Below are 17,836 nucleotides of genomic sequence, written 5' to 3'. Positions count from 1 at the left end.
CACCTCTAAATATGGACTTTCCACTGGAATGATCCAAATAAGGATACCGCTCCTCTTTAACCAATCAAATATTTTCTTTGGCTTGCTTCCATCTTTACCCTATAAAAGCATTCTCCTCATGCCCCTGGATAGAGCCCCAGAACTGCTTCTAGTTTGAAGCTGCCCAATTTATGAATCCTGTCTGCTCAAATAAACTCTTTAAAAGTTTATGCCAAAGTTTATCTTTTAACAATGAGAATGAAGTTTAACTTATGCAAGATGATTAAGTTTGGAGTTCTGCTGTACAGCATTGTACCTGTAGTTGACAATACTGTATTGTACTCTTAAAAATTTGCTAAAAGGATAGATCTCATGTTAAATGTTCTTAACAGGAAAAAGTATTGAAAATACCTGGACTTGGAGAAAATTTTGTAAAGAATCCTCTCTATGCAATCAATCTTCCATCTGTGGAAGATGTGCATCATTTAGCTGTCTAAAAAGTAACGAAGTTCAGCAAAATACACTTATAACAGCTTTGTTTTGCATGATGATTTAAAAAAATAAACAATAACAGTATAATATTAACTAAAGCATATCGCACTTACTATAGGTCAGATATTGTTTGACTCTTTACATACCTTAACTCATTTAATTCTAACCACAACCCTCTAACATAGGTATTGTTTATGGCTGCATTTTATAGATGAGGAAACTCAGGCACTGAGAAAAGAAACATATACAAGTATATTGTCTTAGTCTGTTTATACTGCTATTTAAAAATATCTGAGACTGGGTAATTTATAAACAACAGAAATTTATTCTTCACAGTTCTGGAAGTGAGGAAGCCCCAGATCAAGTGCAGCCATGTTTGGTGTCTGGTGAGGGCCCATTCCTCATAGATGACATCATCTAGGTATCCTCACATAGCAGAAGAAATAGAAGGGCAAAGAATGTAGTGGTGAACAGCTTTTTCTCACCTTTTATAAGGTCATGAATCCCATTCATTAGGGCTGTACCCTCATGACTTAGTCACCTAAGGCCCCACCTGTTATTACCATTACAAAGTCAATTAAGTTTTAACACATGAATTTTTGGGGACTCAGTCTACAGCAGACATAGTATGAAATAGTTGGTTAAATTATTAACTACTCACTCAACAAATACTTATTGAGCCCCTATTACTTGCCAGACACTTTTTGAGGTCCAGGGAATATAGTAGTGAGAAAGACAGTAGTGTTTTTGTCCCTAGTGGGAAAGAGGAAAATACACAAAGATAATATTGAATGGGATAGGTATTATGAAAGGGTATTCAGTGTTTAGTGTTGGTATAACCTAGTTTGTGAGAAGGTGAAGCTGAGAACTGACAGAGGAGTCAGCTTGGTGGATGGGGGAAAGAAGGACATTCCAGGTATGGAAATAGCATGTATAAGGCTGATATGGGAAGAACCTGATGTATTAGAGGAAATGAAAGGAGTCTCAAGTGGTTAGACCATATTTAGCAAGGTGGAATGACAGAAGATGGGTTAGAAAGGTAGTGAAGGGTGTGATCATCTGAGTTTTGTAGGACATTTAAAAAAAGTCTGGTTCTAGGCTGGGCAAGATGGCTCACACCTGTAATCCCAGCACTTTGGGAGACCGAGGTGGGTGGATCACTTGAGTCTAGGAGATGTTTGAGACTAGCCTGGCCAACATGGTGAAACCACATCTCTACTAAAAGTAGAAAAAAATTAACTGAGCATGTTGGCACATGCCTGTAATCCCAGAGACTTGGGAGGCTGAGACATCAGAATTGCTTGAACCCAGGAGGCTGAGGTAGCAGTGAGCTGAGGTCATACCACTGCACTTCATGCTGGGCAACAGAGTGAGACTCTGTCTCAGAAAAAAAATGCTGGTCTTATTTACAGCTTTCCATGGCAGAACAGTTAGGAACTTATGATAATAGTTTGCTGAGAGATATCCATAGGCTAAACTAGTGGCAGATGCAAAGAACAACAGGTATGGTTGAAAAAGGTCAGTCAGATTTGGATGTAATAAAAGAGGGCAGGTGGTATGAGGCTTCTAGCTTGAACAACGAAGTGGATGTTTAGGGTGGGGGGAGAGATGATGACTTCAGTTTTAGATTGGTTGAATTTTAAGTGTCCATGAAATATGTGATTGGAGATATCGAGAGAAAACTAGATATATGTGCCTTGATCTCTCAAGAGAGGTCTGAGTTGGAGTTATTGGAAGTTAATAGCCTGTAGATGGTAGTCAAAGACCTGCAAGTATATATGATTATGCTACAGAGAAAGTCCAGATGGAAAGGATGAGGGCTCAAGATTGAAACAAAAAATTAATAAATACTCTTTGAATGAATGGACAAGGTTTCATAACACATGACAGGGCAGATAGGCCAGTATTTTTTTTCTCCTTTAGGAGTTAACAATCCTTAATAATATAAGACAATATATTATAGGAATTGATATGGTTTGGCTGTGTCCCCACACGAATCTCATCTTGAATTGCAGCTCCTGTAATCCCCATGTATAATGAGAGGGACATGGTGGGAGGTAATTGAATCACGGGGTCAGATTTTTCCCATGCCGTTCTCATGATAGTGAATAAGTCTCATGAGATCTGATGGTTTTATAAATAACAGTTCTCCTGCACACATTTGCTTGCCTGCTGCCATGTAAGACATGCCTTTGTTCCTCTTTCACCTTCTGCCATGATTGTGAGGTTTTCCCATCCATGTGGAACTGTGCATCAATTAAACCCCTTTTTCTTTAATAATTACCCAGTATCAGGTATGTCTTTATCAGCAGTGTGAGAACAGACTAATACAGTAAATTTGTGCCAATAGAGTGGGATATTGCTACAAGGATACCTGAAAATGTGGAAATGACTTTGGAACTGGTAAGAGGCAGAGGTTGGAACAGTTTAGAGGGCTCAGAAAAAGACAGGAAAATGCAGGAAACTTTGGAACTTCCTAGAGACTTGGAGGTCTCAGAAGACAGGGAGATGTGAGAAAGTTTGGAACTTCCTAGAGATTTGTTGAATGGCTTCAACCAAAATGCTGATAATGATATGGACAATAAAGGCCAGGCTGAGGGGGTCTTGGGTGGAGATCAGGAACTTCTTGGGAACTGGAATAAAGGTGACTCTTGCTGTGTTCGTGCCCCTGGCCTAGAGATCTGTGGAACTTTGAACTTGAGAGAGATGATTTAGGGTGTTTGGTGGAAAAAATTTATAAGCAGCAAAGCATTCAAGAGGTAACTTGGGTGCTGTTAAAAAAAACATCTAGTTTTATATATTTACAAATATGTGGTTTGGAATTGGAACTTATATTTAAAAGGGAAGCAGAGCATAAAATTTTGGAAAATTTGCAGCCTGATAATGCAATAGAAAGGAAAAATCCATTTCCTGAGGAGAAATACAAGCCAGTTACAGAAATTTGCATAAGCAACAAGAAGCCAAATGTTAATCACCAAGACACTAGGGAAAATGTCTCCAGGGCATGCCAGACGTCTTCAGGGCAGCCCCTCCCATCACAAGCCAGGAGGCTTAGGAGGAAAAATATGGTTTTGTGGGCCAGGCCCAGGGCCTTGGTGCTTTGTGAAGTCCCCTGGACTTGGTGCCCTGTGTCCCAGCAGTGGCTAAAAGGGCCAGCGTACAGCTCAGGCCATTGCTTCAGATGGTGCAAGCCCCAAGCCTTGGCTGCTTCCACGTGGTGTTGAGCCTGTGGGTGCACAGAAGTCAAGAAGTAAGGTTTGGGAATCTTCACCTAGATTTCAGAGAATGTATAGAAATGCATGGATGTCCAGGCAGAAGTTTGCAGCAGGGTTGGAGCCCTCACAACCTCTGCTAGGGCAGTGCAGAAGGGAAATGTGGTGTGGAAGCCCCTACACAGAGTCCCCACGGGGGCACTGCATAGTGGAGCTGTGAAAAGAGGGCCACCATTCCCTAGAACCCAGAGTAGTAGATCCACCAACAGCTTGCATCGTGCACCTGGAAAGGCCATAGACACTCAATGCCAGCCTGTGAAAGCAGCCAGGAGGGGGGCTGTACCCTGAAAAGCCACAGGGATGGAGCTGCCCAAGGCTGTGGGTGCCCACCTCTTGCATCAGCATGATCTGGATGTGAGACATGAAGTCAAAGGAGGTCCTTTTGGAGTTTTACCATTTGACTGCCCTGCTGGATTTCAGACTTGCCTGGGGACTGTAGTCCTTCATTTTGGCCAATTTCCCCAATTTGGAATGGGTGCATTTACCCAATGCCTGTACCCTACCCCCATTGTATCTAGGAAGCAACTAACTTGCTTTTGATTTTACAGGGTTATAGGCAGAAGGGATTTGCCTTGTCTCAGATAAGACTTTGGACTGTGGACTTTTGAGGTAATGCTAGAATGAGTTAAGACTTTGGGGGATTGTTGGGAAGGCATGATTGTTTTTGAAATGTAAGGACATGAGATTTGGGAGGGGCCAGAAGTGGAATGATATGGTTTGGCTGTGTCCCCACCCAAATCTCATATTGTATTGCAGCACTCATAATTCCCATGTGTCATGGGAGGAACCAGGTAGGAGGTAATTGGATCAAGGGGGCAGGTTTTTCCCATGATGTTCTTGTAACAGTGAATAAGTCTCATGAGATCCGACAGTTTTAGAAAGGGTAGTTCCCCTTCACATGCTTTCTTGCCTGCTCCCATGTAAGATGTGCCTTTGCTCCTCCTTTGCCTTCTGCCATGATTGTGAGGCCTCCCCAGCCATGTGGAACTGTGAGTCCATTAAACCTCTTTTTCTTTATAAATTACCCAGTCTTGAGTATGTCTTTATTAGCAGCATGAGAACAGACTAATATAGGAATCAAAGTAGTAGATGTGGAAAATGTTGTAGGCAATCAATAGAGTAAGGAACCAGTTTTAGAATGGTCAGGAAGGCCGTATCAAAAGAATAGGGCCCTAGTAGGATATTAAGATGACCAAGTGGGAGAGGAGTTTAAATGAAATGTGAGGAGAAAGGAAGGCACAAGGCAGACTTTGCATAGCAGCTGCCGAAAGAAGCAAAATAAATAGAGATGATGATTTCTGTCCTCATGGAACTTATGTATAAATGAAAAGACTATAAACAGAAAAGAAAACATGAAATATTTAAAAGAACCATATTTTATGGACCATGTTAATTAATATTATGGGTTGTCTATATGCAATGCTGAAGAAGCATTAGAGTGGCTGTGCTATTCTGGTATTAGGAGAGTATTGTGGAGGAAATGGGTTTGGAGTCACAGTTTAAAGAGAGTCATGGATGTGAATTTCTTAGTCTTAATTCATATTCTTACTAAAGTATTTGATTGCCTAGTAAATATATATTGAGTGTCTATTCTGTAGCAGGTTTTCAAAGCCTAATAAACTGCATTTGAAAGGTTTTCCCCTTTATTGTTCATTATAAATGTAACTTGTAATTGCTGCAATGAACCATAATTACTTAAAGCCAGATTAGATGAAATGTAAGTGCCATTACTAACTCTCTTAATTAGGGAAAGCAAGCTCAAGGGAAAATGAAAATGGATGCAGTGATGATTGCTTGTACTCAAGTGCAACAAGGACACTCAAGAGAAGTTATACTACAGTATTCTAATTCTAAGCTTAATTGTGCATTAAAAAGTTGACCATTTAATAAATGTTCTTACTGCTATTTTGAAGTCACATCCCAAATCCTGAAATCTCTAGTTTGGTTTTTTCCATTAATAAGCCATTTAAATATTTGTATCCAGTGAAAATCCCTCTTCTGACAACTAAATATAGAAAGCTAATCACTTCGTGGTTAGACCCAATGAACAACAAGCTTCTCAAACTTAATACTCATGTATTTTTTTTTTTTGCTTCAATTGAATGCCAATTGTTTCATTTTCCCATTATTTTGATTTCCAAGAGAAGATAACTCTAACCTAGCTTAGATGGAGGAGACAAAAGAAATAGACTTTTATTTTTCTACAGAGAATATAAATTCATAAATGTAAAAGACTCTTGCCACATTCGCTTCCTTCTTTTCTAGCTCCCTTCATTATGGAAGTGTTAGTAAATAATTCCTGGAGAATTATATAGATTAATTGCTGTCAGGAAAACAAAACCGAAACCAAAGTAACAACTAAAGAATGCCACAGAACTTCTTGTGCACTCTTTGAGCATAATGTCTGCTCTATGTCTCTCACAAGGCAAGATCTCTGCAACTCAGGCCTCCTAAGGGACTGCTATTACCAGCCTCTAAAGACTTAGTAGGAATGTTTGAACATGTTTTAATATAGTAAGAGCTTTTTAATTTTCTTTCAATTAACAAAGTTTTATTATCATCAAACAGGGCCTCTAGAACTATATCTGATGAATTATTCAAAAAGGTTGTGAAACAGGTTCACTGTGCATTGATTACCAACTTGTCTGAATCTAGTGGACAGAATACCCCTCACACAAGTTATATTTAGATATTTTATTATAGATAGCAGCAAGAGTTTACAGAAACCTGGGATTCATTGTAAGCCTGTTCTTCAAGGCTCAGGAAAGTTGCCCAAGGCAGTTGAGAAACCCCAGAAAACAGCCTTCCCTGGTTTAATGCCCCAGGGGATTAAACCTGTAGTTCATGACACGCTGAACTACAGTATTAATGAACATCCTCTTCGGGGGGGTTAGAACAAGCCAGAGCTATTTGGACTAGCTCCCCCTTATCCCAGCACATTCTACAGTTATTCTTGAGAACTAAAAGGGAGGAAGGCAGAAGAACTGGGTTTGTCCAAAGGGGCACCCAGAGAACTGTCCTACAGAAGGTAAAGGAGGTAGAGGCTTATACATATTTTATACTGGAGTTTGGATGCAAAACAATGTGGTGCCTAAGGATATAATATTTGCAGTAAAAAAACCCAGAGTTTGAATAACTCTTGTCATGTGACTTTAGAGAACTCCCCACCTCCCCATTTTTTAAAGCAAAACATTTTTTACTACAAAATAATGTATGACAGTTGTAATAAAAATATTCAAAACATCACTAAGAAATTGTATTAAGTCATTCTTACATTACTAAAAAGAAATACCTGAGAGTGGGTAATTTATAAAGAAAAGAGGTTTAATTGGCTCACAGTTCTGCAGGCTGTAGGCTGAAAGCATAACTCCAGCATCTGCTCAGCTTCTGGGAAGGCCTTAAGGAGCTTTTACTCATGACAGAAGGCAAAGTGGAAGCAGGTACATCACAGGGACAAAGCAGGAGCCAGAGAGAGAGAGAAAGTGGGGTGGGGGAGGTGCCACACACTTTTAAATGACCAGATCTTGTGAAAACTCACTCATTTGCAAAGAGAGCACAAAGCCATGAGAGATCCACTGCCATGATCCAAACACCTCCCACTAGGCTCTACCTCTAGCATTGGGGATTACAATTCAACATGAGCTTTGGGTGGGGAAAAATAACCCAACTATATCAGAAACAAACAATAAAAATTGACCATCTATTTTCTCTTTCAGTTTTATTGCCCAGAGAAAACCATATTTACAGTATGTCCCTATGAACTTTTTTCATATATCTTCTTTTTTCTGTCATGTAGATACTAATTTTAAAAACAACAAAAACCAGATTTGTTTGACAAAAATACTTCTGAAAATTATGCAATTATGTGAGTGAATTACTTAAACTCTTTAAGCCTTAGTGTCCTCAACTATAAAGTGAGGATGTTAATTCCTATTTCAAAAAATTTGATGAGGAATAGATGAGTTAAAAGCAAAGTACTTAGTAAAGTGACTGAAATATGGAAAAGGTTCAATAAATGCTGCATGTTAGTTATCCAGGGCTGTTGCTCCTTTTCACTTCTCTGGTTGCAGCACACTTTCAGTGTTCTATATGTAGTTGCACAAGTGCATGTTACCCATTTATATCAGCCCATATCCTAGAACCAGTGACAGTTCATGGAAGACGCTTAATCAGTGAGCACTGAATGAATGAACACACCGTGAGTCTAATACTTATTGAACTGCTTTGCAAATATTTATTATGTCAGTTTGTCTCCTTTTTTTCTTCCTCAAAGCTCCTTGAAGACAGTGGCCTCCTTGTCTCACTCATTTTTTTTTCTCTACATCACACAAAGTAGGCCTTAACCAATATTTCATAGACACAGGCATGCTCCTAATCTAGTCAAACTTAGAGCTACCCTTTACTTCTGCATAAGACATTTGAAAGGAGCACATTCTAAAGGCTGACTGTGGAGTAGAAGGAGTGCCTCAGCCTTATTCATCTCAGGCAATCTGCCGTTGTTTTAAAGAGCTGAATAATCCTTTCTAGGTCCTTCTGACATTTTGATCTAGAATGCTTGCTTGGAGACTACCAAGAAAAGGGGATCTGATATTCAGGATTATGATTTATCTTTGAAAGAACCCACAAGGGAGAGAGAATTCATAGAGTTGAGGAAAAGCCAAAGATCTCTGGGGTCTTTTCTGGTTGGTCACCAGGCCTGGACTGACTTCTCTCTTCAAGCCCTCTGCATTTTTGGGGCAAAAAATCTTGACTAGGCACAAGGTACTGACTCTTCATTTTCATTTGAAAAATTACTCAATCTACTTGACTTTCCAACTTGGGTATATATCTTCTAGTATTTATCTGGAGAAATTAAATAATCATTTTCCTCTTAAGTTGCTTTTAAATGTATCATTTACATAAAAATCTTCCAGTTGAGGTTGTGGTGAGCCGAGATCGCGCCATTGCACTCCAGCCCGAGCAACAAGAGCGAAACTCCGTCTCAAACAAAACAAACAAACAAACAAACAAAAATCTTCCAGTTTACTTTCCAGAATTTCTTGGATGCCCTTTTATTTATTTGTAGTGCCACATCATCAGTTTCCCTACCTTGAAGCATAAATCCACCCATAAAAGCAGAAATTATCAATATTTCCATGTTCCCTATAATAAGTTTCAAACTTCCCATAGGTAGTCAACTACACACAAAATAGTTTCTTTTTATTCTGGACAACATCTAAAGAAGTTTTCATTTCATAAAATATTATTATATCTGAGACAGTGAATTAGTCTGTATAAAAATAGTGGTAAAATAGATATAACAAAATGTATCATTTTAACCATTTTAAAGTTTGCAATTCAGTGGCAATACATACATTTAAAACGTGTGTAATCATCACCACTATCTATTTCTAGAACTCTTCTATCACCCCAAATAGAAACTCAAAATAAGTCTTTTTAAATGAGACTTTAAAAATCATTAATTCTGAAAGCATGTTGAAAACATTTGTGGAATTATTTTTCAAAGTTGGAAAAGTACATGAAGAGACAAATTATAGATACTATGTAAGTAGCTATTTGAGCTTTCTTTTTTAACCACAGCTTTAAAAATAATGTAAAAACAGATTAGAAGTATCCAACATTGCATATAGAACTAAAGTAGAAGTAGAAAGTAGAATAACAAATTAATTAACAAATATACCCCTGCCCCACTTGGCTTTCTAAGTTTTTTGTACCGACTTCAAATTTCACTTCCTCCTCAAGGAAATGTTCTTTGTTAATCTTCAGCAGAAATAATTTCTTACTTCTTTGAAATTTGCTTGGTTATTAGTTTCTTTTACTTCATGTTTACTTTGTATCTCATTTAGAACACATCTTCCCCACCAAAGAAATAGGTCCTTGACAACAAGTTCCCATTCATTCATGAATAAAATATGTAATTGTATTCCTGTGATAAAATGTTTATTTTAATCATATTTTAAGTTCGTTTACTTTCACATGAAAAAATTAACTTTTCCCGAATAACCAATTGACTCAGAACAAGTTTGGAGATCCCATACTTTCTGATTTTAAAATTTACTATAAAGCCATGGTAATCAATATAGTGTGGTTCTGCCATAAAGACAGACACATAGAGGAATGGAGTAGAATAGACAGACCAGAAGTAAAATCTTGCATGTATGGTCAAGTGTATATTTCACAAGCATATATTTGACAAGCTTGCATATATTTGACAAGTGGGCCAAGACCATTCAATGGGAAAAAGACAATATTTTCAATAAATGATGCTGAGAACACAGAATATCCACATGCAGAAAGAAAGAAAGAAAGAAAGAAAGAAAGAAAGAAAGAAAGAAAGTTAGTTGGAGGCTTATCTTACACCATATACAAAAATGAGCTCAAAATGAATCAAAGACTTAAATATAACTGATAAAAATTATAAAACTCATAGAAGAAAAATTTAAAAATCCTTCATAATATTGAATTTGGCAATGACTTTTTGGATATGACACCAAAACACAAGAAACAAAATTTAAAAAGCAGATAAATTGGACTTCATCAAAATTAAAACTTTTTGTACATAAAAGGATACTAACAACAGAGTGAAAAATGCAACCCACCGAATGGGAAAAAATACTTGCAAGTCATATATCTGATAAAGGATTAACATCAAGAATATCTTTTTAAAAAAACTCCTGTCTTACTGTCTTAGTCCATTTGTGTTACTGTAACCAAATGCCACAAGCTGGGTAATTCATAAAGAACATAAATTTATTTGTCACAGTTCTGAAGGCTGGGAAGTCCAAGATCAAGAGCAAGCAGTGAAGGCCCATTTCTCATGCATGATGCTGTGTATGTGTGTATGTATCTTCAGGTGGTGAAAGAACAAGAGAACAAAAGGCCTAAACTACTTTCCTCCAGCACTTTTATAAGACACGGATCCATTCTTGAAGGTGGATCCTTCATGACTTCGTCACTTTCCAAAAGGCCCCACCTCTTAATGCCGCCAAAATGGGAATTGAGTTTCAACATGGATTTTGGAGGGGACACATTCAAACTATAGTAGTTTTTAACAACTCAAGAACAAGAAACCAAATAACCCAATTAAAAAATGGGCAAAGGACGTAAATAGACATTTCTTCAAAAAAGATATACAAATAGCAATCCCATAAAAAGATGCTCAACATCACTAGTCATTAGGGAAATGCAAATCAAAACCACAATGGGATACCATGTTACACCCATTAGGATAGCTATTATCAAAACCAAAACAAAACAAATACAGAAAGTAACAAGTATTGGCAAGGATGTGGAGAAATTGGGACCCTTCTGCATTGTTGGTAGAAATGTAAACGGTGTAGCACTGTGGAAAATGGTATGGCAGTTCCTCAAAAAATTTAGCATAGAATTATCGCAAAATATAAATGCCACATGGATATATACCCTTAAAACATGAAAGCTGGCACTCAAACAGATATTTGTACACCCATGTTCGTAGCAGCATTATTCACAATAACTAAAACGGAAGCGACCCTAGTGTCTATCAACAGATGAATGAATAAGCAAAATTTGGTATGTATATGTGCTGTGCAATGGAATATGACTCAGCCTTAAAAGGGAAGAAAATTCTGACACAAGCTACAATACAGATGAAACTTGAAAACACTATGGTAAGTAAAATAAGCCAGTCACAAAAAGAGAAAGATTGCATTTTTTTATATGAGGTTCCTAGAGGAGTCAAATTCATAGAGACAAAAAGTCAAATATGGCTATCAGGGGCTGGGAGGAGGGAGAAATCAGAAGTTAGTGTTTAATGGGTACAGTTTCAGTGGAGAAGACGATGGCAGAAGATGGATGATAGTGATGGTTTCAAAATGATGTAAATATATTTAATGACCAAGAACCGTGTGCCTAATGCTTAACATGCCCATTTTATGTTTTGTATATTTTACCACAGAAATTTTTTTTCAGGCTTACATTTTTTATTTTCCTAGCTGCCTAATAAGAAGATTTGATAAGAAAAATTTTTCTCTTAATGACCTTAAAATTTTCTCTTGATGAACAAGGTCGTTCTGGACCTTGTTCTGGAACAAAAATGATCTAGTGAGATTTAATCAATTATACTCTGGAAGCATTTGTGACGTCTATAATTTTTCCCAGAACGGAAAATCAGCAACAGAATCCTTGAGCTCAAAGATAATCAAATCTAACTCCTGAGTTTCACAGACAAAGATGCGGAGACCTGGGGGAATATCGTGACTTGAGAAGATAACACAGCTGTTCTCTGAGGCAGTAAGTCCCTTGGCATTACTGCTTTAACAGAAGCTGGGAGGTTTACAGTCTGTGTACTACTTGGGCAAATCATATTAGCCAAGAAAGCAAAGTACTGATGAATTCAGTAAACAAGACAGCCATTAGAAAAACAGGATTAAGAAGGGGCTTGAAAGAAGCTTCAAGGCAGTTATGTTTTAAGATTATGAAGCCTTTGATTCCTAGCCATAGCACTCAGTAGTTGTATGACCAAGGACACTAAACAATTCACTTCTGTCTTCTGCAAATTGAGTGTAACTGCAGGAGATACCATACGCCATAGAGCTCCCAGGAGATTCAGTGAAATAGCAAATATAGAGTGTCTGGCATGGGATATGCAGTCTATCAATGTTAGTCTTTGCTATGTAATCCAAAGTGATCTATTCCATAAGGAAAAAATGAATTTGTTTTTTGTTTGCTTTTCCTGAATTCATCAGAACACAAGGCAGGGGTTTCATGGAAATACAGTCTTGAAGAAAAAAATAAATATTTTCCCCAGAGAGATGGAAACACATATGAAAAGAAATAAGTAGGGGCACAGGAGCTGGAGTAATCCTCTAGAGCAGGGGTACCCAACCCCAGTCTGTGGCCTATTAGGAGCCCAGCCGCAAAGCAGGAGGTGAGTGGTGGGCAAGTTAACATTACTACCTGAGCTCCACCTCCTGTGAGATCAGCAGTGGCATTAGATTCTTATAGAAGCATGAACACTATTGGGAACTGTGCATGCGAGGGATCCAGGTTGTGTGCTCCTTATGATAATCTAATGCCTGATGATCTGAGGTGAAAACATTCCACTCACCACCCCGTCCATGGAAAAATTGTCTTCCATGAAGGCAGTCCCTGGTGTCAAAAAGGTCATGGACCACTGCCCTAGAGACTTTCTTTTTTTTTTTTTTTTTGAGATGGATTCTCGCTCTGTCACCAGGCTGGAGTGCAGTGGCAGCATCTCTGCCCACTGCAACCTCCGCCTCCTGGGTTCAAGGAATTGTCCTGCCTCAGCCTCCCAAGTAGCTGGGATTACAGTGCATACCACCACACCCAGCTAATTTTTGTATTTTTAGTAGAGATGGAGTTTCACCATGTTGGCCAGGATGGTCTCGAACTCTTGACCTTGTGATCTGCCTGCCTTGGTCTCCCAAAATGCTGGGATTACAGGGATGAGCCACCACACCCAGCCTAGAGACCTCTTTTAAAGGGATTCCTCAACAGACTCCTCAGTCCAAGGTCTTTGCCTTCTCCCTTGTGGCTCCTGTCTCTCCAGGGTCAGCCATACAAAAGCACGTATCTCTCAGATCTCCCTTCCCTGGTGATTCTTTCCATTTTAAGGGTTTTATTGATATTCACTATAGAAAAACAAACAGAAATAATATGTTGGGCAGGAGCAAAGGTTCAGGAAATTTCAAAAGGATCTTTTAGTGGTCACTTCCTGGGTTATGCTAAACTGCAAATGATACTAGATTTACCTTTTTCAGAGGCTATTTCTACTTTTAGATGGTCCTGTGGAATGATCCTCTTATTATTTCTGATTCTTTTATTCTAAAAAATGGAGCAGTCGAAATTTGCAGAATGGCCATGCTATCACAACCCCAAAACTATAAAATTGTGCTATATACTTTTTAAACTTTTTTCTTATATATAGATTTTGTTCACCAAATCACTGCCTCAAATGTCTGGGAAATTGTGCTGAGAGATATTATTCTTAGGTATTCTGTATAGTATTTGAAAGATTAAGAAGTGTTAAATAGCAAGCTTATTAATAATTATTTATGCTTATTAGAAACATTAGCTACAGTAATTTGGGGTTTCCAGTTACAACCAGACACTAGACTGTAAGATCTTTGAGGAAAAGAACATTGTCTCATCTCTGCTTCTCTAACTAGAGTTGTAGGCACATAATAGGTTATCATTGAATGGTCAAATAGGTAAAATAACTAATAGAGAAATAACAATAAGCTGGCTGTTCATTGTTCAGTGAAACCAAATGGTCTTAATTATTTTCTAAATGTATATTTGATCTAATTGTACTATCATTTTAACCAAGTTCTTTCCTTAACAAGTACTTAAGAATTAATGAAATCCTTTACATAAAAGTACATTTTTTAGATTAAAAAATAGTTTGCATTTTAAAACTCTGTAAAATGCACGCTAAGGTCCACACTGATGCCCAATATGCAGCCTATATCTACAGCAGCTTTTCAAATATTTGGATGCAGATTTTCAAGTCCTAACATATGCTGCTCCAATTTCATAAAAAATTTTACTTAGCAAATGAAACCAACCATGTATTGTAGTTCCAAAAGAAAAATAAAATTATTTCCATAGGGTTACACAAAGAATAAAAACTGTTGCATTGAGATACCAAAAGCACGTAGAACTAATAGGTTCAGTGAAGTATAAGATAACTAAACAAAATACAAAAATCAATATACAATATACAAAAATCAGCAATATTTTCATACGATGGTAATGAACAATCTGAAAATAAAATTAAGAAAACAATTCTATTTACAATAGCATCCAAAATAATAAAACAGAAATAAATTTTACAAAAGAAGTGCAAAACTTATATTCTCATTTATAATGCTGAAAGAAATGTTAACAGACCTAAATAACTGGGAAGATGTATCATGTTCATGGATTGAAGGACTCAATATTTTAAGAAGATAATACTTTCCAAATTGATCTACAGATTCATTACTACCCCTGTCAAAATCTTAGCTCACATTTTTGCAGAAATTGATGAACCGACTCTAAAATTTGTATGGGAATTGAAAAAACCCATAATAATCAAAACAGTCTTGAAAGAGAAAAAAGTTGGAGTACTCACACTTTGCAATTTCAAATGTGCTACAAAGATACAATCATCAAGACATTATGAAACTGTCATAAAATTTGACATATAGATGAATGGAATAGAAGTGAGAGCCAAAAATATAGCCTCCCATTTATGACTTACTGATTTTCAACAAAGACATCAAAGCAATTTAATGGAGGAAGAATATTCTTTTCAACAAATGATGCTGGGACAACTGGGTATCAACCTGCAAAAGAATGAAGTTGGACTTCTAGCTCACACCATATAAAAAAATCAACTTAAAATAGATCAAAGACTCTAATGTCACAGCTAAAACTAGAAAACTCTTAGAAGAAAATACAGGCATAAATCTTTGTGACCTGTTGTTAGGCAATGATTTCTTAAATATGACACCAAACACACAAGGAATAAAACAAAAAAATAGATACATTAGATTTATTAAAAATAAAAAACCTTTGTGCTTCAAAGGACAATACCAAGAAAGTGAAGAGAAACAGAAAGAAAGAAAATATTTGCAAATCATGACATCTGATAAAGGATTTGAATTTAGAAAATAAAAGAACACTGAGAACTCAACAATAAAAACACAACCCAATTAAAAAATAGGCAAATAATCTGAATAGACATTTTTCTAAAGAAGTCATACAAATGACAAAAAGCCCATGAAAAGATGCTCAACATCGTCAGTCATTAGAAAAATAAAAATCAAAGCCACAATGAGTTACCAATTTATATTCACTAAAATGACAATAATAAAAAAGACCAATAATAACAAGGGTTGGCAAAGGTGTAGAGAAATTAGAATTTTTATACATTGCTTGTGGAAAGGTAAACTTGGACAGCCACTTTGGAAAACAGCTTGTACATCCTTCAGATGTTAAAAAGAGTAACCATGTGGTCCAGTAATTCCACTCCTAGGTATATACCCAAGAGAAAGCAAAACATATGCTCAAATAAAAACTTGTTCATAAATCTTCATAGCAGCATTATTCATAATAGGCAAAATGTGAAAATGCAAAGTCTGTCAATTGATAAACAAAATATTATATATTCAATACACAGAAATATTATTCTGTCTGAAAATGAATGTAGTACTGATGCTTCAACAACATCGATTCTACAAAGTGAATAAATCTTGCAAACATTATGCTAAGTTAAAGAAGCCACTCACAAAAGCCATATATTGTGTACTGCCTTTTATGTGATATATCCAGAACAGGGAACTCTATAGAGACAGAAAGTAGAATAGTGCCTAGCCAGGCCTGGCCAGGAAGATTCTGGAAGGAAATGGAGAGTGACTGCTAATAGATACATGATTTCTTTTCAGTGTGATGAAAATGTTCTAAAATTGATTGTGGTGATGGTTGTATAACTGCGAATATACTAAAAACCAAAGAGTTGTATACTTTAAATGGTTTAATTGTATGGTACACAAATTATATCTCAATAAAGCTATTAAAAAGATGCCATAGTTGAATCTGTGTGCTGAAACTAGCTTTATAGTCAAATCTTCTCTCTCATATTTTATAGATAATTTACTAAAGCAAAGCTAGTAATAATTTCATAATGATACTCATTCCAGATGAGGAAACTAATTCTTCCTTTTAGGCCAAGGAAATTAAAAACAATTTCCTATCTGAAGATTCGCTGACACAGGCAAGAAAGATACCATATTTTTAATGTCCTGCCTCATCTGAAGATGGCAGGGAGACTCTAGTTTGTAATACAATAGTAGGGATTCAGAGTCAGCTACTTGGAGACCAAACAGCTTGCTCATGTGGTACAGCCCCGTATCATTCCTGATTCCAAAATGCATCCTCTTTTAGGGATAGGTGACCATAATATTGTAGCATCATCTCACTTAGGCAGAGTCATCTTCCTTAAATGAGTCAACTCATGGAAGACAAACACCAGGTGGGTATATCTCAGTGCTCGGTGGTGATTGAAAATTTTGGGCCAAGCACAGTGGCTCATGCCTCTAATCTCAGTACTTTGGGAGGCCAAAGCAGGAGGATTACATGAGCTCAGGAGTTCAAGACCAGCCTGAGCAACATGGCAAGACTCTGTCTCTACAAAAAACACAAAAACTGGCCGGGCGCAGTGGCTCACGCCTGTAATCCCAGCACTTTGGGAGGCCGAGGCGGGCGGATCACGAGGTCAGGAGATCGAGACCATCCTGGCTAACATGGTGAAACCCCGTCTCTACTAAAAATACAAAAAATTAGCCGGGCGAGACGGCGGGCGCCTGTAGTCCCAGCTACGTGGGAGGCTGAGGCAGGAGAATGGTGTGAACCCTGGGGGGTGGAGCCTGCAGTGAGCCGAGATTGCACCACTGCACTCCAGCCTGGGTGAAAGAGCAAGACTCCGTCTCAAAAAAAAAAAAAAAAAAAAAAGTGTTGTCTAAGGGCCTTAGAGCAATAATGCCACAATTTTGGGCATCCCTTTATCCCAGGCCCAATATCTCTGTTTCTATGAAAACAGATTTACTTTTAGTTATAATTCTGTGTTATAATTTTAGTTATATTGCCTGTGTTGATAACGAACATTCCAAGCACTTTGGGAGGCCAAGGTGGGCAGATCATGAGGTCAGGAGATGGAGACCATCCTGGCTAACACGGTGAAACCCCATCTCTACTAAAAATACAAAAAAAATTAGCCAGACGAGGTGGCGGGCGCCTGTAGTCTCAGCTACTCAGGAGGCTGAAGCAGGAGAATGGCGTGAACCGGGAGATGGAGCTTGCAGTGAGCTGAGATCATGCCACTGCACTCCAGCCTGGGCGACAGAGCGAGAGTCCATTTAAAAAAAACAAACAAATAAACAAAAATTCCAGACTACCCCAGGGATTGATTAAAGGTGGTAAGAGAACACTTCAGTGATATTCTAGAGTGAGGTGGAACAATTAACATACTAAGAATGAAGGACTAAGTTCTGGGCTTAAGGTGACATCAGTGGGTACCAGACTTCTTTGAAAACTGGTCTTTTTTTTTC

At 37.6% G+C, this 17,836-nt stretch overlaps 1 long non-coding RNA gene across 1 annotated transcript in view; it reads left to right on the top strand.

The window, feature by feature from the left end:
* The window catches only part of LOC116471659 (uncharacterized), a 54,621-nt gene extending 38,312 nt beyond the window's left edge, over positions 1-16,309 (top strand). The window contains exons 6-7 of the long non-coding RNA XR_004248838.1: positions 4,292-4,352; positions 11,694-16,309. This is a non-coding gene — a long non-coding RNA (uncharacterized LOC116471659). The remainder of the gene's footprint in view (positions 1-4,291; positions 4,353-11,693) is intronic.
* Positions 16,310-17,836: the final 1,527 nt, after the last annotated feature.

Source organism: Hylobates moloch, unplaced genomic scaffold, assembly GCF_009828535.3.
Source record: "Hylobates moloch isolate HMO894 unplaced genomic scaffold, HMol_V3 SCAFFOLD_2, whole genome shotgun sequence".
In the NCBI taxonomy this organism is placed as follows: Eukaryota; Metazoa; Chordata; class Mammalia; order Primates; family Hylobatidae; genus Hylobates; species Hylobates moloch.
Note: the sequence above shows the minus strand (reverse complement) of the source record. Positions and strands in the feature narration are given on the sequence as shown.